The sequence below is a fragment of the Eleutherodactylus coqui genome, chromosome 2 (genome assembly GCF_035609145.1).
Source record: "Eleutherodactylus coqui strain aEleCoq1 chromosome 2, aEleCoq1.hap1, whole genome shotgun sequence".
NCBI lineage: Eukaryota > Metazoa > Chordata > Amphibia > Anura > Eleutherodactylidae > Eleutherodactylus > Eleutherodactylus coqui.
In genome coordinates, this window is record NC_089838.1 from 85044650 (window position 1) to 85070752 (window position 26103).

At 42.5% G+C, this 26103-nt stretch overlaps 1 long non-coding RNA gene across 1 annotated transcript; it reads right to left on the reverse strand.

Moving 5' to 3' along the window:
- On the reverse strand, window positions 1-25389 carry LOC136610581 (uncharacterized). Its single transcript, XR_010790112.1, has 5 exons — window positions 25327-25389; window positions 14273-14360; window positions 7143-7214; window positions 5454-5510; window positions 1-561 (listed from the first exon to the last, which is right to left on the reverse strand). It is a non-coding gene; the product is annotated as an uncharacterized lncRNA (long non-coding RNA).
- Between the last annotated feature and the right edge of the window lie 714 nt (window positions 25390-26103).

Below are 26103 nucleotides of genomic sequence, written 5' to 3' on the forward strand. Positions count from 1 at the left end.
TTAAAGTGTTTTTTGGTACGTTACACAGTAATCTAGGATGTGTTCCTGGTCCTGGCTGCTTAGTTGTGATGAGCCCAGAATAAAAAGAATAGACAGACTGTATTTTGTAGATGGAGATTTTGTGTTATCAGATTTATAAACATGAAACATCCAGAAACGTACATACACCCATATCTACAGGCACGTACATACACCCATATCTACAGGCACGTACATACACCCATATCTACAGGCACGTACATACACCCATATCTACAGGCACGTACATACACCCATATCTACAGGCACGTACATACACCCATATCTACAGGCACGTACATACACCCATATCTACAGGCACGTACATACACCCATATCTACAGGCACGTACATACACCCATATCTACGGGCACACAAGCATACACAAAGCTACAGCAGGAAGCAGACAGACATGATAAGAGGCTGGGACTTCGGAGGCCTCATCGCTGATTTCTTGACACACGTTTCTTCAAATCAATTCTGTGTTTGACCTTCCTTTGTCCTCGCCTTTGGAGAATTCTCTTCTGTAGCTTCTGCAGAATCCTACAAGATATGACATGCAGAGTGATAGAGATAACATCATAGAGGATATAGAGAAGGTGTAATTACAATCACCTCTAGGCAGCCCAGTATTTGTCACCAGGCTCTGCAGTGTCTATGGCACCCAGGCAGGGAAGGGGCAATCATAGGGGCAGTAAAAAAAATATTTCTGGGGGGTCCCCCGACCCCTCTGAACCTCTGTCTCTCCGGCAGAGGGGGATGTTCTGCGGCTGCCCACTACTCACAGGACTGCATCCCCCCACCACAGAGAGAGCTGGAGGACTGGAGAATCAATGGTGTAACTATAGGGGATGAGGTTACACCCGGGGCCAGGAGCCTTAGAGAACGCTGTGTGGGCTGCCAGGGGATAGGATGGATGAATGGACCTTTAGGGTTTGTTCACACGGCCGTATGCACGTTTCAGTTACATAATACAAAGTGTTTTTATGCGACCGAGATCCGCATACTCTTTGCGTATTTAAGCCCCTGTGTGTATTTTTTAGGCGCATATGTTCAAGGGCCCGCTGTTTAAATGCGCAAACACGCAGAGATTACAGAGGTCTCCTACATATTCATTGCGCATTTACGCTGGCCCATGTAGTTCTATGGCCTATTTCAGTATGTAATATGCATCAAAGTAGAACGTGCCGCGTATATTTTTACATGACCGTAAGTCAAGTGAAAAATATACAAATGTGAATGAACCTATGGAAATCCATCGGTTCTATTCATTGCCATGTGAATGAGCCCTAAGGGTTTGTTCACATGTACACAATTCATGCAGATTTTCCATAGCGAAAAATATACACCAAAAACCACATTAAGGCCTCGGTCAAACGGGCATTTTTTCGTGCGATTTGCGCATGCGCATGCAATCTGCGCATATATAGAACCATTGCCTCGCAATGGCATCGGACACATGGCCGCTTTTTATGCGGATGTCCGATAAATTATAGGACACGAGGAATCGCAGATCGCGCCTATCTGCGATCTGCGATTCCTTGTGTTCTATTATATGCGCTCAATGGGGCCGGTGGCAGCAGCACCGACCCCATTGAGAACATATACTACAAAGATCATTCTCCTCTGCCACAGCTGTAACAGCTGTGGCAGAGAAGAACGATGTTCGCCCATTGAATTCAATGGAGCCGGCAATACAGCCGGCTCCATTGAAAGCAATGGGCTGCCGGCGAGCGCGGGATGAATTTTCGGGAAAGGCTTAAAAATATAAGCCCTTCCCTGAAAATCATCCTAAAATGTGTAAAAATAAAAAAAATATATATACTTACCTTGTCCCTGCAGCCGGAGTTCAGCCGCGTCTGGCCGGCAGTTCTCCTGAACTGCTCTGTGTAGTATTCAGCAGCCGGGGATTTAAAATCCCCGCCTGCTGAATGGGCTGCCTCTGATTAGTCACAGCCCTCACCAATCAGAGGCAGCTCTCACTCACCCATTCATGAATTCATGAATGGGTGAGTGAGTGCTGCCGCTGATTGGCTCAGCGCAGGGACCAATCAGGGGCAGCTCTCAGCTGTCATTCAATAGCTGCGAGCTGCCCCTGATTAGTCCTTGCGCTCTCCGGCAGCCCATTGCTTTCAATGGAGCCGGCTGTATTGCCGGCTCCATTGAATTCAATGGGCGAACATCATTCTTCTCTGCCACAGCTGTTACAGCTGTGGCAAAGGAGAATGATCTTTGTAGTATATGTTCTCAATGGGGTCGGCGCTGCCGCCGCCGGCCCCATTGAGCGCATATATTAAAACACAAGGAATCGCAGATAGGGGCGATCTGCGATTCCTCGTGTCTGCCTGTTTCGCCAAAAACGCTGGTAGCTGCAGATTTTTCGGCGATTTTTCGGCCCCGGTCACGCGATTTGCGTATGCGCATCCGTCATGCGCAAATCGCGGCAAAAAATGGTCGTCTGACCGAGGCCTAAATTTGACACCAATTTTGACATGGATCCGCAGCAGACCTCACCCCTTCAACTGAAAGTGAAATCTGCTGCAGATCCTTGTCAAAATCCTTGTGAAATGGTACAGATTTTGACATGGATTTGATGTGGAGCTGCACTAAAATCAACTGCGCAGAATCTGCACTAGTGAGTATACCTGTAATGAGGGGTGTTTAGGGTTAGTGCCGAGGGCAGCATGAGGTGTCAGTACAGCCTTGTCTCTAGGTTATGTCATTACTATTGTATTCTACTATGTATAATATGGAAATGAGGACTTATAAACCTAAAAACATCTTCCACAGCCCTGTATTAACATGGGAAGAAGTAAATGTAGAAAATACCAAGTACTGAAAAACAAACATCTGATAGTATTAGGCAGCGAAAACTCAGCCATGTAAACCCAGTTCCAAACAAGTTGTGTAAAATGTAAAAAAAAAAATGCAATAATTTGGAAATTTCATCTAACGTTATTTCATTCACAATAGAACAAAGAACACATATTAGAAGGGGAAAGTGAGACATTTTTTCATTCCATTTAGAAATTGATGGCAGCAACACATCTCACAAAAGTTGGGACAGAGGCAACAAAAGGCTGGAAAAGTAAGTGGTACTAATGAAATAAAAAATAGAGAGACAGATTAGGTATTATTGTATCTTGACGCCACCAGGAAGTCCTGGTGGAGTCAAGTGACAGGGGATGATGCCCCCTATACCTGATTGGCTGCATAGCAGCCTGCAAAATAGGTCCTGGAATGCCACTAAAATTTGGGGTAAAGTACTTCCAGCGGGCCCTGGTGCAAACGCACAGCCTGCCCACCGAGGCACAAGGTGCTACTCGGCAAACTGTTGTATCACTGAGGCAAAATAGTGCGGAAGCAGTTTGTACTGTGCTGCCGTTGGCGCTTCACAAGAGGCACCCCCATCCCATGCCAGTTTTACATACCAATGGCTGCAGGCCCGCTACAGGACCCTGGGGCAAAGACAGTGCTATGCGTCGGCCGCAGAGTGCAGGAGCACAAGCTGGCGGCCTTCCACTCAAACGTCATGCGCCTTTCCCAGCTGCAGACCAAAAGTGCTGAGGGCCGCAGCTGTCAGCAATGGAGCGGCCGCCACTGATTTCACAGTCATGGTGGCAGAGCACAAGGGGGCTGAGGGCAGCACCAGTGACTAGGGGAGCGTCCGTCACCGAGCTGAGAGTGCAGGCAGCGGAGCAGTAGCAGTGAGGACAGCACTTGTGAGCGGGGAACCTTAGGGTAAGGGTAACTTTTATTTTTAGCCTTACATTGTTAGATGTTTATGCTGGCATGTTACACTAGTAACATGCCAACATTTACAGCTCATAATGTAAGGCTAACCAGACATTTTACCGTCAGCGATTAGAACTCAGAAATCAATGCAGACTGTGCATACCAGGACCTGCCATCCTTGGCCCAATCAGAAGCTGGGTGTGTGACAGGGGCGTTCCTCCTGTCAAACCACTAGCTTCCGGTGGCGTCAAGGTACAATTATACCGACAGAGTCTCTTAGAAGCAAAGATGGTCAGAGCTTCACCAATCTGTGAAAAACTGTGTCTAAAAATTGTGGAACAATGTCAGAAAAATGTTCCTCAGTGTAAAATTGTGAAGACACATAATATTATCAAAAGATTCGGAGAATTTGGAGAAATTCATGTGCACAGAAGACAAGGATGATGGTCAATATTGGTTGCTCAAGATCTACGCACCCTCAGGTGGCACTGCATTAAAGACAGACATAATTCTCTAATACAAATCAGTGCGTGGCCTCATGAATACTTCCAGAAATCATTGTTTGTGAACACAGTTCACCGTGCAATTCACAAATGCAAGTTAATGCTGTATCATGAAAAGCAGAATCCTTATATCAACACAATCCAGAAATGACGACATCTTCTCTCGGCCAAGCTCAGTAAAAATGCACTGAGGAGAAATGGAAAACTGTTCTGTGATCAGATGAATCCAAATTTGAAATTCATTTTGGAAATTACCAACGGGGCTCAAGAGGGGAACAGCCATCCAGCTTGTTATCAGTGCACAGTTCAAAAGCCTGCATCTCTGATGGTATGGAGTTGCATTAGTGCCTATGGCATGGGCAGCTTACGCATCTTGAAAGGCACTACCAATGCTAAACAAAAGTCACTGGGGCAGAGAAGTGTGAAAATTAATGGAATGTCCTCCCATCTAATCATTGTAGCCGGACATTAAAACTGTCTTCTACCAGTTATCTTATTATGTATTACAGTTTGTACCCTGGTATGTTTATGTGTTGTTAGTTTTGTCGCCCAAAATTTTAATTTCTATATTAATAAAAATTATTTTTAGAAGTTGTAGTTTCTGTGAAAGGCACCATCAGTGCTGAGCAATATATGGAGGTTTTAGGACAACACATGCTCCCATCCAGACAACGTCTCTTACAGGGAAGGCCGTGCGTATTTCAGTAAAACCACATACTGCATCCATCACAGCAGCATGGCTTCACAGAAGAAGAGTCCGGGGGTGAACCACCTGCCTGCAGTCCAGACATTTCACCAATAGAAAAATATTTGGCATATCATGAAACAAAATAATTTGGCAAACAATCTGCAATGGCAGCCCTGGGGATTTTCAGAAGTCCCCCGGCTGCCATGGCAAACATCGATCAGAGCATTTGAAGAGTTAATGGCTCCAATCAGCAGTAGTGCTGATCGGAGCTGTTATGGGCGGGTGTTGGCTGTAAAAAAATATTGCCATACAAACCCCCAACCTCCAGGATGTAACTGTACTTCCTGTAGCATTAAGGGGTTTAACTATTTTAGTGCAGAAGATTCCAACTTAATTTTTACATTTTGAGAGGAATACCTGTGTACCCCCCATAAAGACACCAAACTCCAGGTCTCTCCTTTACCTTATCTGCAGCACGATTACAGAAATGTACATGATATCATACTTGCCTGTATGTTACTCTCCTCTCCTGTGCTTGGGAGGGACTTCTGAGGAGTATGGAATGCCTAAAAGAAGAAAGAATAGTATTGTGAATGGGAATATCTTGGTTCCTCTTATGGCAAGTATAATAAACTGAAACCCTTCCGATTTAAGAACAAGTGGCAGGCATTGTAGGAAGACTATTGGTCACGTGGAGAGAAGGGCTTAAACTCTTTTTAAAAGAAGCACAAAGAACATTGCCTTAAAGCAGCTCAACATTATTTGGATACAGTGCTAGGTGACCTAAGAGTGTTATACAGGGCTTTTATGGCTCGTAGATATTGTTATACACCCGTTTTACAAGTATTAGTGACGTTCGGTTTACACTAATTTTGACTGATCCAAACTTTTTGCAAAAATTCTGCAAACCAGCCGAACTGAACTTTTCAGAAGTTCACTTATCACTATTAATTTGGTGTATCATATATAATATTGGTATATAATATACATTTGTGCTGTGTGTGAAACCTATAATATTGCACATGAACAAGGGTTGTCATACACTTTCTCTTGCTTTTCTTTACCCTGCCATAGACTTCTATGACAGCTTTCTGCGTAAACACGCTCATGAAAATGAACGCATTGAAATCAATGGGTTCCCTTCGTCACATTTTGCAGACATGAGTTTCACGTGTGCAAAAACGTGCACAAACACGTTTGTTTGTTTAAGTCTTGAGGGCTTAAACAGCTGGGCGTGTTTTAGGGTGCATTCACACGACCGTATATCGGCTGGGTATTCACGCTGGCCGATATGCAGCGTCTCTCTCTGCAGGGGGAGGAGGTTGGAACAGAACAGCTGGGAGCAGTGCTCTGAGCTCCCGCCCCCTCTCTGCCTCCTCTCCGCCCCTCTGCACTATTTGCAATGAGAGGAGGTGGGATTTGGGGTGGGGCTAAGTTTTCTGGAATTAGCTCCGCCCATGTCCCGCCTCTCCTTATTGAAAATAGTGCAGGGGGGTGGAGAGGAGGCAGAGAGGGGGCAGGAGCTCAGTGAACTGCTCCCGGCTCTTCCAGCCTCCCCCCCTGCAAAGAGAGCCGCCGTATATCGGCCGGGCGTGAATACCTGGCTGATATACGGTCATCTGAATGCACCCTTAGTACCCTGGCCGCATAACAGAACAAACCCATTTCAATGGTTTCATTTTCACTATCAGGATTCTCGCTCATTATAATACGTGCAAGAAAAGATAGTATTTGGCCTATCTTCCCGCACATGTTTTTTCTACATGCGAGAAAGATAGGGCAGGACTGGAGATGAGCAAGCATACTCGCTAAGGACAATTACTCGATCGAGCATTGTCCTTAGCGAGTACCTGCCCGCTCAGAAGAAAAGGTTCGGCTGCTGGCGCGGGTGAGAGGTGAGTTGCGGCAGTGAGCAGGGGGGAGCGGGGGGGAGAGAGGGAGAGAGAGATCTCCCCTCCGTTCCTCCCCGCCCGCCAGCAGCTGAATCTTTTCTTCCGAGCAGGCAGGTACTCGCTAAGGGCAATGCTCGATCGAGTAATTGCCCTTAGCGAGTATGCTCGCTCATCTCTAGACAGGACCTATCTTCCCAATATTTATTTTTTTTTCAAACTCGCACGGATTTTGAATTGTCAAAAAAAAAACAGTTCATGCGCCCATGTGTTTTTACCCTTAAAGTGATTCACTGATGGAATATTCACCTTTTTTGCTTGCTGTATTTCCTCCGTGGATTTTGAGCGCCCCTTCACTGCATGCTTCTGGGGAGAAGATGCCTGCACACAGAATGCAACGCTGTAACATTAAGACTACATCACAATTAGGAGACTGTTCTAAATCTAGGTTAAATTGCAAATTCGATCTCTGAAAATAAACATTTGAGTTTTCTGGGGATTTGGGGTATGTGCTCAGCAGTATAAAGTATTTCTAGTCTGTTTGCTAAATCCGCTTCACAGTCTGGGTGATGTTTATGCCAAATGATCCAAGGTCCCTTCCAGCAGTCCGCCAGCAATCACCCAGAATGCAGAACCTGCCAACTCTCCCTGGATTTCTGTGTCTCATTTTTGGACTCTAAATGCAGTTTGTTCCCAGTAGCTTCTCACATATTAATGCATTCGGGCTGCTAAAATGTACTTTCCCATTAAAACGATATTTTTCTGTCTAGGTTTCCCACATTTAATCAAAAAATGGCCACTTTATTAGAGATACCGTATATACCGGCGTATAAGGCGACGGGGCGTATAAGACGACCCCCCAACTGTCACCTCATACGCCGGTATTCAGTGGAGAAAAAAAAAAAAAAATTTATTACTCACCTCCCACGGCGTTCTGTCGCGCTCCGGCAGGATGTCGCTCGCTCCGGCAGGCTGTCGCTCGCTCCTCGTCCCCGCCGCAGCATAGCTTTCTGAATGTGGGGCTTGAAATCCCCGCTTCCAGAAAGCTAATACACACGCCGGCAGCCATGACATCATTGAATGGCTGTGATTGGCTAAAGCACACGTGGCTTCAGCCAATCACACTATTCAATGACATCATTGAATGGGTGTGATTGCTAACACGTGCGCCTTCAGCCAATCACAGCCATTCAATGATGTCATTGAATAGTGTGATTGGCTGAAGCCACGTGTGCTTTAGCCAATCACAGCCATTCAATGCTGTCATGGCTGCCGGCGTGTGTATTAGCTTTCTGGAAGCGGGGATTTCAAGCCCCGCATTCAGAAAGCTATGCTGCGGCGGGGACGAGGAGCGAGCGACAGCCTGCCGGAGCGAGCGACATCCTGCCGGAGCGCGACAGAACGCCGTGGGAGGTGAGTAATAAATTTTTTTTTTTTTACACTTTTTTTTTTTTGTATTACCGGCGCATAAGACGACCCCCGACTGCAGAGCAGATTTTTCGGGGTTCAAAAGTCGTCTTATACGCCGGTATATACGGTACCTGCCATTCACACTGCGAGCTCCCGCGTATAGAAATGAAACATGTGACCCCGGAGTGCAGCGTAAAATCATTGAGCAAGTTTTCCATGAATGCGTTTCAGTGGGAATCCACATTAAAATTGTAAAATTAAGAGATCTAAGTGAGTGAGGCATGGTCATTGGTGCTAGACTAACTGGGGCCATGATTTCAAAAATTGTCAATCTTGTGGGATTTTCACATATGACGGTGTCAAAAATATAACAAGCATGGTGTGATGGAGGAAAAACATCCATCAAAAGAAGATCCTGATAACATAACTAATCAGCAAAACGGGTCAGAGGAGGATGTCAAGAATCATTCTGATGAACAGGCAGTGCACAGTCACAGAAATTGCAGCTCTAGCTAATGTTTTTGGAACACAACTTATCGTTCTTTAACACGGATAGGCTATAACAAAGGACAAACAGCTTGAGTGCCGTTGCTTTCTAAGAGAAACAGAAAGGTAAGACTCCAGTGGGCAAAAGAGTCCAAAAATTGGATCACATGAATCAGGTGAATCCAGATTTGGCGCAAGCTGTATAAATTAATGAACCCTCCCTGTCAGCTGGTTGGAGTATGTCAAAACCTATGTTTAATTTGCTGCAACTACAAGAAGGTATCTTCTCCACCTGGGCAAAGATTTCATTAAATAGTGACATCTATGCTATGACTAATTGCTATGGTGCTGAAGGCCAAGGGGGGCGCTGAAGAAGAGGTAGAAGGTGATCTCCAAGCAGATTTTGGAAGAGAAAGTATATGGCAGACAAAACTTGGGTGCTGAGCCAGGTAAGCCATTACTGGACAGTCATGGTCAGCATGTCAATTAAAGCAGCAGAGGGTTGGAGAAAAGTGGAGCGGACGAAGCTCCAATTTTCTGACACAGATCTCCAAATTCCCTGCATGGTCATAGATTTAAAAAATAACAGTCTCACTACCTACAGCCGCCTCTAGAGGGAGTTTACTGTCTATTGAATCATTTTTGAGTTCACTATATGCAGCAAATTCTTTAGCTCCCCCTAGTGGCAGCTACAGGTTGCCAGACTGTCATCCTGCCAATAAATAAGATTTTGAGCTGAGTATGAAAGAAACCTGAGCTCAGTCAGCTGTAAAGCCATATTAACAAATTAGTACCGAATTTTAACCAGTTTAAAAAAAAATAGATTACATTGAAAAAAATATTGAAAATTAAGAACATTTCAAACACTTTTTATTCATTTTTTAGGAGGCAAGATTAACAAAAAATGCAAATCTGACATAGTTTTTTACTTTTTTTTAATTTGGGTTATTGCAAATATGGCGATTCCAGCTTAATGTGGGTTTTTTTTGCTTTTTTTATTTTAGCATTTTTGAAAAGCTTTATTTAGCTTTTTATTTTAGAGGACTTGAACTTTATTAAGAACAATGTGTTCTATAACACAATGCAATACCTCAGTATTGTAGTGTATCACAGCATCCTATTAGACCCTGCCTCTGACAGTTCCTAATAAACCTCTGTAAATGAGTGCCATGGAGGTGCCAAAGCAACATATTGGCACCCCATAATCCGAGTGAGTGAGAGAGGGAATTCCTCCTTTCTGTCAACCACTTAGATACCATGGTTAACATTGACTGTAGCATCTAAGGGGTTAAATTGACTGTAGCATCTAAGGGGTTAAATGACTAGGATTGAGGCTGGCTCCAATCTCAGATGTTAGAGCCGTAGGCTACTTGTCATCAGACAGCTCAGCGCTGACTACACCCAACATAGGATACTAGTGCCAGGTCTCCTATGCGGTAGAGTAAAAGAGTGCATGTAAGTGTCGTCACTAATGGGTTAAGCTATACATTTTATGGCATGCTGTTGTAGTGTACTCTTTTAAGGTGACTACTTTTTAGAACAGTTAAAGGGCCACTCTGGTGAAAACACATTTTTCCATCTCTGCCCCCCTCACCTGATTGCCTGTCCCATTTTGGACGTCTCCTCTGCCTTATTTCAGCCATTTCCCTGCAGTGTAGCCTCCTTACTAGACACCATCCTAATGCTGAAAGATTTTGGTTTCACCTTCACAAATATCCCATGATGCATCAGCACAGCTATACCAATTTATTTCTGCAGGGGGGACAGTTTAATTATCATTAGCTCATATAGTCTTCTAAATAAACTACAGACTATAAGTATTCAGTCAGGAGGATGAGCTGTGATCTCCTCTATCATTGCTGCATGATCCTTATCAATAATTCAAAGACGTGTGGCAGCATATACAGATGGAAGAAAGTCCTTCCATTCCTTATTCCTCCATAGCAGATGAATACAAGCTTGACAAAGAACTGTTTATAGGTCGAAGTGTTGTATTCATCTGCTATGGAGGAATAAAGAACTGAAGGACTTTCTTCCATCCGTACATGCTGCCACACGTCTTTGAATTGCTGTATATATTATTAGCTTGGAGGTCCGGGTCCCATTCTTTGTGGCCCTGTATTACTTGGTCCTGCCCACATTGGACTCAAGTGAGTGCTGCTAGCAACCCTCTTTGTCTGAACCTTATCAGTAATTGTGACAGGAATGACTGTGCCCCCTGCAGACAAGTCCTGTGTAATTGCAACACAGAACAAGAAATTGACTAGAAAATAAATACATAACCCCAAGTAGATCTGACTGCTCAGAACTGAGATCACATGACCATCTGAGGAGAAAGAGGCCAGGAGATTCAGATGAAAAGGAACAACTAACCAAAGTAATACTAGCTCAATTATATATATTGGGAGGGTAGCTATATAATGAATGAATTAAAAAAAATCACCAGAGTGTCCCTTTAAAGAAAAATGTATCCAGATGTAAATCTCTTCGGCATACATCTGGCCTATAGAACGTAGGTGCAAACATGATGTGAACAAAGCCTGAAAGCTAGGGTTACACAGCAATAATTAATATGCAATGCACCATGACGTAACATAGAAGCCACATTACTAAGTGCTTTGTTGTGCATCAAGCTTAACCCTTCAGCTCTGGTCAGTGGGTGTAGGGGAAAGTTTTTGCAATCTGCCTATCCCTAAGAGCCCTTTTACATGGGATGACTGTTGGGCACAGAAGCATGCCAGTCTTCCCAGTGATAATCGCTCCTATGCTTTCACGTAAGGAGCAATGATCGCTGAATAAATGGAGGTGGAACGAGCCAAAGTTCACTCTGGCCACCCACCTACATTCACAGTAAACAGGCAGTCATTCATAGATGAACAACTGCCTGTTTACATGGGCCGGTCATCTTCAGTTTTTATGCCTGCGGAAACTGAATGGCGAATTATTATTTGTTGTTCAGTCGCTGGCAGAATTTATACTAAACCATTACTTTTTATAGTCGCATGATCTAGAGAGAATCTGAACTTTTATTGGCCCTAAATACTTTTATTGGCCCTGATAACACAGAACAAACCCTTTAAAGAACAAAATAGTTCCCAGGACACATTGCAGGTTGTTCATATTCTGTCCTCATAGCAAGCCGGTGAGGAAAGGAGCAATTACACCACACTGGTAATCATTTCTGTACAGCGGAGACATACAATATAAAGGCTGGATAGTTACCGTCTAATAAAAGGAAAAGCAAAAATATTGATTTAATCTTCTTGAATGTGTTTATGGGAACTTCTTTCTTTAAATGCAGCAACATTTAGTAGATGATTAATTGTTTGGTGATATGATCATGTGCATGTGAGTGAATGCAAAGGTCAGCAAGAAGTCCACTGCGATTTACAAGTATACCGGATGTATTTATAATCTAAGTCTTCTGTTTTACTAGTTCCTTTTCTTGTGCACAGGATAGATAGATAGATAGATAGATAGATAGATAGATAGATAGATAGATAGATAGATAGATAGATAGATAGATAGATAGATAGATAGATAGATAGATAGATAGATAGATAGATAGATAGATAGATAGATAGATAGAAGAGATTAGAGAGCGTACTCGCTAAGGCAAATTACTCGAGTGAGTATTGCCTTTTGCGAGTACCTGCCCGCTCGTCTGAAAAGAATCGGGTGCCGGCGGTGGTGAGTGGCGAGTTGCGGGAGTGAGGAGGGGGAGCAGGGGGAGAGAGAGAGAGATCTCCCCCCCCCCCCCCCCCCATTACTCCCCGCTCTCCCCTGCTGCTCCCTGCGCCCCGCCGGCACCCACATCTTTTGGGACGAGCGGGCAGGTACTCGCAAAAGGCAATACTCGCTCGAGTAATTTGCCTTAGCGAGTACGCTCACTCATCTCTAATAGATAGATAGATAGAAGATATGATATAGATAGATAGATACAGATAGATGGATAGATAGATAGATATGAGATAGATTTGAGATAGATAGGAAATAGATAGAGAGATAGGTAGATAGGTAGATAGATAGATAGATAGATAGATAGATAGATAGATAGATAGATAGATAGATAGATAGATAGATAGATAGATAGATAGGAGATAGATAGATAGATACAGATAGATGGATAGATAGATAGATAGATAGATAGATAGATAGATATGAGATAGATTTGAGATAGATAGATAGATAGATAGGAGATAGATAGATACAGATAGATGGATAGATAGATAGATAGATGGATATGAGATAGATAGATAGATAGATAGATAGATAGATAGATAGATAGATAGATATGAAATAGATAGATATGTTATTTCAGTTTACTGACTACAGAATCCATACATGACCAGACCCATAGATTCTGATGTCATTAGTTTTGACAGTCCTTTCATAAATAGTTGATGAAGCAACTTTGATGACTGAACATATAAAGCTCTTAGGGTCTTAGTGTATGAGAAGCATCCTAATGTCTTCAATCAAATTGGACAGGAGTGTCTATATATATAATGTTCTTATTAGATCATGGAGAAAAAGCAGCTGTCATCTAAAATGTTCAATGGAGTAAGGTGACAAGTCATTTACCAAAAAGATAGCCACAATATATTACCTAAGGCACCAAAAGCTGTCTTCAGTGTATCTCACCAGGTCATCTAACTGACCATAGCATATACCATAAATCACTATGAGCTTTCATCAGCATCTACCACTGAATCACAAAGGAATTACGTGATCATCTACTACAAGGTCAACTATGTCTGATCCAACATATGCAGCTAAAGGCTCTTTTACACCGGCAGATTTTCTGCCAGGATTGAGCGCTGTTACAGGTTGTGCTCATTCAGCTCTATTTACATGGAGATGTGCCCGAATGATCATTAGTATGAATGTTCAGGTACATATAGTTCCATTGTTGTTGGCAGCACATCGCCGTTAAAACAGGGGGTTGTGCTGCTGAAAACAGATGATGTTTGGGGCTGCATAAAATAAGTGATGACTCAAGAAACAAGTGTTGGCTCGTTGGTTGGCTGATCGTTGGCACCAACACAAGTGCAGATGATGGCGTGAACAAGTATTCAGTAATATCTGCCCATGTAGAAGGCATTCTCTCTACTTCTCCCTCTGAATAGTTGGTTACTCATTATATGTAGCAGTAAAGGAACTGCTCACGGTATGACCAGCTAGGGATCAGCAGTAGGACAGATTGGACTAGGTTGTATTCCATAACCTTGTCATGGTAGTCTCTGCTGAACACATATCCTCTCCCCCACCAGTCGCTTCTTGTTACAGAGCTGACAGATGTATATGAAAACTCATAGAATTCATTCATTAAATATTTAAAGCAAATTACCTCCAGAATCAGCTGGAATTGAGTTCCTTCATTAAAAACTCATTAGTCTTCGAATTATGATTCAGAGATGATGATTCTTTCTACAGGATTATACTAGGTAAAGCCTTGAACATACTGCCAATGTATAATAAGTGTCAGGATACTGGCTCCTTTGTGTCAGTGCAACTGGGATAATGGCTGTGACCTATCTCACCTTTGGGTCCATTTCCAAGCTGACAGTCTCACGACGGAGCCAATTATGTAACCAGCGTGGCTTATCTTGTCCAGACAGGGACCTTTGCCTTTCAATAAGAAGGATTAAAAAAGGGTCTGTTAGAATTATATGGTTCAGAAGAGCAAATGGGTCGTAGTTTACTGTTGATGAATGCTATGGCAGTGATAATCATCCTTAATGCATATGGATATTTAATGTACTACTAATTGTAGATGGTTGTTAGCTTGATTACCGTTCTATAATGTGCACATATGAAACACTGAGCTTTATAAATGTAGTACTAATAATCAGAGAAAGAAACAACTTAACTCCAACTCCACAATTTCTCATAGCCAGAAAACCCTTTTAGAAATCTGAAAATAACCCCTCACTGTTGACACTATAGTTCAATCAGGCTAGCAGCCCTGTAGGTCATTAAACTGAAAGCCTTACTCTAAAGAAGCCTTTTTACAAGTGTCTTTTTAACTCACTGTAATATTATATAACACTGTCAGAGTGTATGTGGATCTTGTCATGGAAATATTTGTAGATATCGTTTTGTATAGATGGAAAGTTTCCCTATGTTGGCTGCTTGCTGTATTGATTTGTTTATTTTCATGATTTGTTTTGTAGCCTGCTTGTGGAGCTACAAGTTCAGAGCTCAGTCAGTGTACCCTCTAAAGTATACTCTCTCTCTCCATCCTTACTCTCAATTCTGCAGTCTATGTGCTTTCATCTCCTTCCTATTCCAGTCTTAAGCCCCATTTACACGCAAAGACAATCGCTCAAAAATCGTTCAAAAGATAGTGTGAATAACAGTTTGAGCAATCATTTTGCATAAGCTGCTAATGGGCATAAATGCCCATTAGCAGCTTATTAGTTTCATTTGCATGTAAATGAGCCTCCCTGAGCTGTATGCAGGTAACAACAGGTGGTTTGTTATGTACATACAGCCCCTTTCTTCTGCTACAGGACTGCAGCTGAATACAATGTTATCAGCGCTCCAGTGGAGAATCACAGCCTGCAGTCCCTGCTATCAACTCTCCATCCGAACAATGGATTTTAAGCTCAACTATAAATCATTGTTCAGATGAAAAGCAATGATAGCATTTACACACAACGATTATCGTTCAAAAGACATTGTTTCAGCCAATTTTGAGGGATAATCGTTGTGTGTAAATAGGGCTTTACGCTATGTTAACAGCTGCATTAGGCAATCCGTTTTTTTGTTCTTGTGCAAGAAATAACAAAATACTGGCAAAGTGGCACAACTCTACCAAGTCAAACAAGGAGTGATATTAACTGCTCTATTATTAATACAACCAGCGGAAAAATGTGTTTTCGTATAGAAACTGCTTCCGGAATTTAGCTGGGATTGGTATTAAAAAGGCAGATGATACACAATACAATGAAAGAAAAGGCAAGGGAAAATATGATGAAAAGGGGACAAGAGAAAGGAAGCAAAAATAGTCAAAGTAAAATAGGCAAAATAGAATAATATAAGCGTGTATCCAAAAGTTCCCCCACTTTGCTAGTTTTTTTGCCACTCCTTGGTATGTACTTTATCCCGCCCACATAGGTGAGCTTTGACCTGGTTGACAGCACCTCTATAACATCTGTCACATAATTATTCACTATCAGCCATGGTCTCTACCAAATATTTTAGGCCCTACCCGTTTGCTACTCTGCATCTATTTTTATGTTCTGTCAGAAAGTATAAAAATGGAATCCCAGCCATGACATATCCATCACATGATGTATCCCATTGACATAAAATTAGATCCTCCTGGTTCCATCAAGGTGTCATAAATAGCTCTGCATGACTACAGTAACTATTTTTTCAGGCAAATATGATGGATCTGTAATTGGGGCTAAGGGCCCATTCACACCTCATTTTCCTTGACAATACTGGTTTGCATCAGAAGTTATGTCTGAATCCATGAAACGAGGAATCAGGCAGAACTTCTGGATGGAACCATTCATTTCTATTGATGAAATCTATTGAAATGGAGGCCAATATGTCTCAGTTTTAGCAGCTCTCCATTTGTTTATAGCATTTTGATCTAAAAAGAATAACATGGCCACCACATTATTCTTTTGACTTAAAGGGGTTGTCCCACGAAAGCAAGTGGGGTTCAGCACTTCTGTATGGCCATATTAATGCACTTTGTAATGTACATCGTGCATTAATTATGAGCCATACAGAAGTTATTCACTTACCTGTTCCGTTGCTAGCGTCCTCGTCTCCATGGAGCCGTCTAATTTCAGCGTCTAATCGCCCGATTAGACGCGCTTGCGCAGTCCGGTCTTCTCCCTTCTGAATGGGGCCGCTCGTGCCGGAGAGCTGCTCCTCGTAGCTCCGCCCCGTCACGTGTGCCGATTCCAGCCAATCAGGAGGCTGGAATCGGCAATGGAACGCACAGAGCCCACGGTGCACCATGGGAGAAGACCTGCGGTCCACCGTGGGTGAAGATCCCGGCGGCCATCTTCGCAGGGTAAGTAAGAAGTCACCGGAGCGCGGGGATTCGGGTAAGTACTATCCGTTTTTTTTTTTTTTAAACCCCTGCATCGGGTTTGTCTCGCGCCGAACGGGGGGGCTATTGAAAAAAAAAAACCCGTTTCGGCGCGGGACAACCCCTTTAAAATGTTGGGAAACGAATAGAAATCTGATAAAACAAGAACCTGTTGGTCTCCAGTTGAGCAGGTTTCACCAATGTTAGTCTATGGTTTTGTCCAGGGGTTCTGTGTGAATCCCATTTTCATGGATTCAGGCGTGACTTCTGTTGGAAACTAGTGTTGTTAAGAAGACCGAGGTGTGAACGCCCCCTAGTCTAATATAAATAAGCCTACATGCTTTTTCTTGCACCAGATTTTGACCCCTTTGCTATAACTTTGGTGTATGATGTTGGTGTCATTATATGACACAGATGCTCACCGGTGACGTAAAATCATCAAATGTGAGTTTAATATATTCAGGGACCTGTCAGGTGGGGTGAAAGTTACAATGCTAAATCTATGGGTGGCGCTGCTGTGCTTTAGGCATGCGCTGGAATGAGTGAAGTGTTGCTAAGCAACACAGCATACACTGCTAAGCTGCACCATACACTGCCCAAGCAAGAGCGATAGAAAGAGAGAGCGAGCGATAGAGTGAGAGCAATAGACAGAGTGAGAGAGTGATAGAGAGACAGTGAGAAAGAATGATAGAGAGACAGAGAGAGACAGCAATAGAGAGAGAGGCAGAGAGAGAGCAATAGAGAGAGAGAGCTTTAGAGAGACAGAGAGAACGAGAGACAGCGATAGAGAGAGAGAGCAATAGAGAGACAGAGTAAGAGAGTGATAGAGAGACAAAGAGAGAGCAATAGAGAGACAGAGCGATAGAGAGACAAAGAGAGAGAGCAATAGAGAGACAGAAAAAACAGACAGATAAACTGCGATAGAAAGACATAGAGAGCAATAGACAGAACGAGAGCGATACACAGGCAGAACGAGAGTGATAGACAGACAGAGAGAGCAATAGAAAGACAGAGAGAGCGCGACAGAGAGACCCAGAGAAAGCGATAGAGAGACAACAATAGAGACAGAAAGAGAGAGCAATAAAGAGTGAGAGACAGACAGAGAGAGTCAGAAAGAGAACAAAAGAGACCGATAGTGAGACAGAGCGGTACAAAGACAGAGAGACAGAGAGAGAGACAGGCAGAAACAAACAGAGAGAGAGACAGGCAACGAAAGAGACAGAGAGGCAGACAGAGAGAGAGAGACAAACAAGGAGAGAGAGAGAGAGAGAATGAGAAAGACAGACAAACAGAGAGAGACCTGCAGGCTTTTTTATATTAGATATCTGCTCCAAATACAAAGTTACACTCTAAATAATCACCTAACCAAGCAGATTTAGAAGTTCACAACCACCACTTTTGAAACATTTTATGTTCACATAGCGAACATTGGGTCAATCTAGTAAAGCCTAATACTAGTGTGTCTTTGCGGTCTATAACAGCATGTATCTCAGATGTCTTATCAGTAATATATAGCATACTAGTAATTAGTAGGAAATTATAGTACCAATGTTTCTGGTGGAGCAATGTGCTGTGTGTGTGACGTGCATGTAGGTCATCAAGGGTCCTGCATCCTTGTGCAGATTATGGGAGCACTACAAACCCCCTGTGGCCTCAGTTGCTATGAAATACTAACGAACACCCAGCTGTGTGCGTACAGGACCTGTGATGACATCACCATCATGTGATCAGGGGCAAAACATGTAACTTCCTCACTGGGGATGAAGGACCTTTGATGGCATAACCATCATGTGATCAGGGGCGGAGCATGTAAGTCACTCACAGACCCACTCACTCACGCACGGACGGACAGATCGTTATTAGTAGTTGAAAACACAGAGCTAACCTGACCATAGACATCTCTACAGCACTTCTTGTTACCAAGAAGAAAAAAGGAAATGAAATGCATAAGAACCATAGGATAAGATTACAGTCTGTAACCACAGGGCAGCAGATGCCTCTAATTGGTGCACATAGGTCTGGTGCATTGATGCATATGAGCCATATACCCAAAATGGTAGAATATTTGTAATTAAGACTATTTGCAAAGTTACTTGAGTTTTTATTTTAGATTCATTGCAGCAAAAAAAAAATTTCATAATAAAAGCCTTTAAGTAGCTTTCAGATACCAAATTTTCACATTGCCATTTCACTATAAATAAATTACTTGCAATACAAAACTGGTATTTTGGGCGAAACTGCCATTGTATTCCAACTGTTTATTAATCCCTCTAAAAGATAGAAAACAGATGAAAAATACCATCTGCAGAAGGAATTCATATTCAGTAGTGGATTCTAGCTGAGGTCAGGGCCGAGTTACAGTCACTTGCAAAAGTATTCCACCCACCCCCTTGGTGGTGTTACTGTTTTGTTGCATTACAACCTGGAATTAAAATGAATTTTAATATAGATTTTATGTACTAAAAATGAAAAAAATTGTCCAAATTGTTACAATTGAATGAAAAAGAAAACAACCCTGAACCTAAAGCTAAAAAGTTGGGAGCATATATATGTGTCTTTAGATGTCACATAGTTGTCTATGCTCCCCTATGTGCAATCAAAGGGACACATTTTTGTAAGGCTGATATTTTAGACATCAATCATAGACAACAGTAGATTAGGATTTACCAAATGTCATAAGAGGCACATCTGGCACAAATTATAGCAAATTTGAAGGGATGTATGTGGCCCGCCCCCTCCTGCCATGCACCGCCTACTTATAGAAAAGTGCCAAAGGTAACAAAAATGCACAAAACGTTTGCACAAGCGAGACTTGGGAAAACATTTGCAACTTTTATTTTTCCACCAGAATTTGGCGCACACTGTTTCATAAATTCCCCACTAATGGTCACATCATCTGTCTCATGATGTCAGTATAGATAACCTATTCTGATAGGCCTGAGGCATCACTAAGCAAGAATATTGGTGCATTTTACTGTACTTTTTTGCTTACGCACGGCATGATCACATGGGCAAAGGACACCTCCCTCCCCTCCATATCCTCCAATTTTGGGTGGGTCAATTTAGTATCATGATGGGGCATCATTTTAGTTTTTGCTCTGCAGCCCCTCCCCTTTCCATACAATCCCGAGTGGGCTCCGATGCGGGATCTAACCACAGGTTGCCAGTGCTGTCACCAATTCTGGTTAGATTGGCTTCATACAAATGAAAACTGAATGCTACATGTAGTTGCCTTCCAACAACAGGATGACAGATTGCTTACAAATCTGCCTGGCATTGGTGAAGTGATAAATGCCTATTAACAGAGTACTTATGAAATCTGCAATACATTTGGATCCAAATATGTTTTTGCTTGACAATGTCTTACACCGTTAACCTCTCTAGAAAATCACAGCCGGCAAGTTACAGTAGCTCCTACATTATTCATCACATCAAGCCAAAGAAGCTTACTTGTCTTACATCTCGGGATTTTATAAACCCTAGACAAGGCTGTGGGCATGAATTTCAGATGTTTTCTCTGGGAATATCTTCCTCAGCAGTCGCCGGCATCTGAGCGGTAACCTTGGTAGACCTCTGTTTGCAAGATCTGGCAGGGACTTATCAGAGGGAATATACAGTACTTGGGGTCTCACTTAAGCAAAAGTTGTGATATGGACGTATACACAGCATGTCAAGGGTATTTAGAAGCACTTTAACTACATATCCTGAAGAAGGCCGCCAATAATGACAGAGAAGAGGGCACTTTCTAATGTCAACGCATGCATTAAGCATCACTAGCAGAAAAGTATTTAATAGCCATGCTTGCCAACTCTCCCGGAATGTCCAGGAGACTTCCAGAATACAAGATCTCCCAAACTTCCAAAAGAGCAGGAAAGTGCCAAATACTTTTTCAAAACATACTCACTTCTACGTATCTCCACAGCCATCGTCACTCCTAGACGCCATTGGAGACAACATTGGCCTCGGAGTTTGGACATTGTGTGCCGCAGTACATGAGAGTCAACAGGGGTGAAAGGATGAGGATAAATGAGTATAACTTTATTCCAGTTGGTGGTCTGCATCAAGGACTGGTCTGATCTGAAGTCTGTATAAATGGGATTATGATCTGGGGCTTGTATAAATTAAGAGTCTAGACTGGTATCTATATAAATTGAGGGTCTGGTATGGGGTTTATTTAAGCGAGTGCATGGTCTGAAGTCTATACCAGTGGGAGTCCAGTCTGAGGTCTGTATTAAAAGGATTGTCCCACTTCTTCATACATTGTCCGACAGCTCCATACATTGCACAGTGACCTGGGCTGGTACTGCTACCGTAAGAGTCCTATTAAAGTGAATGGGACTCAGCCTGCAATATCAATTCAGGCCACTGTGCGATGTATGGAGCTATCGGCGTCCTGCAGCAAAACAAACATACAACCCCTTAAAGCCATATTTACATGATATCCCATCCCCAAGGTTGGCAAGTAATATGCTTAATATCCTAACCTTTTGTTCCAGAGACAAAACTCCCAATTACTGCATCTCTTCATGTGTATCAGATGTAGAATAGTCATAAAAATTGTGTATAACCTACACTATTCTGATTTATTGTGAATTGTCTACATTGTATAATTATATATAAGTACATACTGTATTCTTTGTGCACCAACAAGATCTTTAGATGGTTGTAAATATGTTATCCACATTACCCCCCCCCCCCCCCCATACACTACGTGATTATTGTATGATTCATACTGAGTCACTCCATTGTATCATTGGCTCGTCTTTGTGATGATGGATTTCCTTACATTTAAACTAAAGCGAGAGATCCTCAAGTGCAGATCACCAGTGTAATGTATTCTATGGGTGTCTTAGCTTAGTGACATCCATTTATCTTGCTGATACATTATGCTGTATTTAATCGGTGTTTGGTGAACAGGAAGCCATTAGAGAACATGTTTAGCATAAATTCTTGCTATATTGTTATGCATTTTTCATTCAACTTCACACCATCAACCAAACAGCAGGGAAAAAGTTATATTACATGATGTCCATTCAAGAGAATGGCAGTCCATGCAATATCTGTATGACACTAATCCGTCAGAGTGTGATCCATGTTTGTAACTCCTCACCCTGACTCCGCCAGAGGATCTCTAACTACAAAATCCGTCTTGAATACATACAAACAGGGTTTTTTTTGCGAGACAACCACTTTCTGGATAAATATTAAAACTGCCAATAACATATAGGTACCCAAACTAATGACCAAGTAGAGGTAATCGGAAATAACCAATAGAGACGTTTTGTACTTATTAACATATTAGTTAAAATACTAATTAATATAATCGTGCTCTGTACAAAAGTGTCATATTTTAGTAACATTAAGTCAAATGTCTGGCGATTTAATCAGCTTTTGCCATAATTTAGGCCTAACACAGAATCTTACTAACCCAGGGTAGCGTAATATTGAGAAATCCTCTTCTATCCTTGTTGCCTTTAGTAGTTTATGACACCATCAGTATCTACACAAAGGGCTCTCATAATAACCATGGTCATCCGTATAAAACATACTTGTAAACTCTTTGGAAACATCCAGTATGAGATCTGCATTAGTTTAGGATGTCTGATCTTGGGTATGTATCGGTTTAGGGGGTTTGGTCTGGTGGTCTGTATTAGTTTAGAGGGTTTTACCTAGGGTCTCTATTGGTTTTGGGGGTGTGGTCTGGGGGTCTTTGTTAGTATAGGGGGTCTGATCTAGGGGTCTGTAATTCTTTAGGTGGTCTGTATTTGTTTTACATATCTGGTCTGAGGTCTCTTATTTAGGGGGTCTGTATTTGTGTACGTAGTGTGGTCTGAGGTCAGCTGACATTCTATGGGGAAAGAGGCATGCTGATATCAGACATTGGAATGTAGAAGACATGTTTTTGATTATTTGCTTCCCTGGTAGATAGACTTTAGGCCCATTTAGACACAACAATTATCGCTTAAAAGACATCTTTTGAGCAATAATCATTGTGTGCATTTACACGACAAGATGATTGCTCAAAATTCGCTCAAACGGCAGTTTGAGTGACAGTTTTGAATGCTCACTTTGCATAAGTGTGTAAATGAAGGAACACTGTATGCAGAGGAAAAGCAGAACCGCTATCTTCTGTATACAGCTCTTGTCTTCTCCGAGTGCTCAGCTAATATCCAGCTGAGCGCTTTGAGCAGGGTATACAGAACTCAGCTGCAGCGCTGTCTTCGGCATACTCCTGCTGTGTTCACGGAGTGCACAGCTTGTATTTAGCTGAGCGCGCTGAGCGAGGTATACAGAACATAGCTGCAGTGCCGTCTTCGGCATACTCCTGCTGTGTTCACAGCTGCTCTGAGTGGGGTATGTCTTCTTCATACTCCGGCTGTGTTCTCCGAGTAGGATAGTAGCTGAACCAATACTATCAGCAGTATCCCGCTGAGAACTCAGCGAGCAGCACTGATAAGGCTTATCATTCTCTTTCAGCTAGCTAAAAGACAATGCTGAACGACTCGTTATCGAAAACTGCACGATGTACATGCAGTTAGACCCAATGATTCTCGTTCAAAAGACGGCTTCGAGCGAGAATCATTGGGTCTAAATGGGCCTTTAGGCTTATTCCACTGTTCCTATTGAAATTAGCCTGCAAACTCATGCCCATCCATGTATACATGGTGAGGTAGGAAAAGTAGAGAACTCAGCATGTGGCACTGATAAGGCTCATCATTCTCTTTCAGCTGGCGGAAGTTTGAAGTCACTTAGTAAGCAAAAGCGATTTTATTCTCCATTAATTGGATGCTGGCATCCTTTTGAATCTGATCCAGTATTGCCCGGCACCTCCACGTGTTCTGGAGTTTAGCAATAGGTCAGTTGGACCTTCTCTCTTTGGTAAAATTATAAAAGCAACACTTACTCCCTTGACTTGTTCTAGTCACAGCATATGCAAAAGATACATTATTGTAGAGTTAGGATGCCTGTCCACGGGCGTTGTCTGGGAGCAGGAGCTGGCAGACGGATCTCCACTGTCAGCCTATCTGACAGATAGGCTCACCGCGGAGAATCGCAGTATATTCGCAGCATGCTGCGAATTGCCTCCCATGAGCGGAGAGTCGCCATCTTTCCTCACTCGTGGAGAGGGGGGAAGCGCTCTCCATTGCGTTCCTCGCAGCCGGATTATCGCTGAGGGGAACGCAATTCCAACCCGCCCATAGACAGGCAGCCTAAAGGTGCAATTTCTGTAGTATGTTATGTGGACAAGGTTACAGGGTTCATGGTCTTATAAACAAGTGCCACCTCCATTTCGATCATCATCCACTAATAGTAGTGGATGGTGGTCTGCAGACCTTCTATACAGAGCGTGTCAAAATTCTCCATACAGGTGAGTTTTGCAGGTCTACATACACGTTGTTGCTGACAAAGGAGAAACGGATCGATGTGATAATCCTTGTAGAGTCTGTCTCAATACGTCACGCGGCGCATATATTCAACGTGCCACAAGCCACTCAAGTTACGCATCACTATGTTGCGAAAATTATTATTAAGTTCAAGAAGATCATACGTGTGGATGATGTGGCCCGATCAGGGTGTTCTAAAACAGCTGCAGATGAAGAAATGGCCACCATGGTCCTGACGACCTTTGCCAAGAGCCCCAAGAAGAGCACATGCTATGTGTTATGTCAAACCAGTGTAACATTTGCATGGGAATAAGCATGCATGCAGACTGCATGGAGACTTTTGACCCTGTAATTGACTCTCATTCATTAATTAGAAAATCTAATTATTAAAACCTATTTTACAATTTATAGAAACTATGCCGATGATTAGATGATAAGAAAAGCTACATAATACATGTCATTTCAAGGCGTATATCTTAGTTACAAAGCAAGTGGATAATCATTCCACAGTTACATATGAATTGTTTTTTCAGGTAACCTCCAAATCATATAGAAAACCGATTTACTACATTGTACAACATCCATTATGACAGTTGGGAATTAAGACGAAAATCCGTTTTACTAAAAACACTCTACATGCTCAATAGGACAATCACATTTCCATGACAAATATCTCATTTAAAACAAATATTTCCCATTGTGGGAGCAGAATTAGAGCAAGCAGAATGCCAACTGATGAATCTTCCCTCATCCACTAAGTAGAAATAGCAGCAGGGGTGCCAGCGGTGCTGATAATGGAGGGGCTGCCTGTTAGAAATTGAGATGACATGCTTGTTTGTTAATGTATTGTGATGGAGAACTCTTTGGAGACTCCAGCAGAGCTGTAGCCAGTATCAGCAGCAGAACAATAAATACCAGTCTATATCATCCCTGCAGTTTGCCTTCCATACATGTGCTGTGATTCCCTTTCACAACTGTATAATCCGTGACTCGCTGATCATTATGTACAATATAGAACAGTGAAAATTGGAACTCTGTTGTATGCAATCCATTCATGTTTATCCTTACATGTATTAATATTCATTATCTTACTTCTATGCCTTCTATCATTAAATATTTGTGTGCAGGGACCGTAGGAGGACGGAAGCATCCTTACCTGCCAGCGAGCTCCTCCTAAGCTTTCCTGCTGGCTCGCTTCTGCATTCTTCTTCCAGATTCCTATGCTTACAGCTAACAGACAGCACAGGCAGCTTCTCAGCCATCACATGCTTGCACAAGCCAATCCACAGAATGGGTTTTACTATTATTAACACCTGCACTGCTGGCTCCTTTACATATTGTACAATGGGGTATTTTATTCTAGTCTAGGGTTAGTTTGTATTATTGTCACATATAGCTATAATAGTTCAGCTAGCCGAGGGTGGGTTATATTGAGTGGGCAATTCCAATGAATTCGCCTCCTATTACCTCTCATAAATAAGGATGGAAACAGGAGAGATAGGGTGCTACTAGATATGTCCTTCATTTCCAAACCTCTGATACATGTGCATTGTTTTACCCAGTCGCCATGCCTCAATTCTGCCATAAAAACCATCTGTAACATATATAGCACATTGTGATTCATTCATTCATTCATTCATTTAGTGAAAATTTATTTGAACAGCTTTCTTCAAAAAAAAAAAAAAAAAGGTAATATTGTATATTTCTATAATACCAGTCCTTTATATCTGCATATAGTCTAATATGGACATGACATCTTATTGTCCGAGCCTCATGGTGATATATTCTGACTTGTGCTGTAGACACGGCTGATCTTTCCCTACAGAAGCCGTATATCGCAGATCACTTTAGTAACCAGTAGATGTCTTCTTCTGTGCCAACCACTGATTGATAGATGTTCTCCCTCCTTCTAAAACCCCTAGGCCACTCTCAC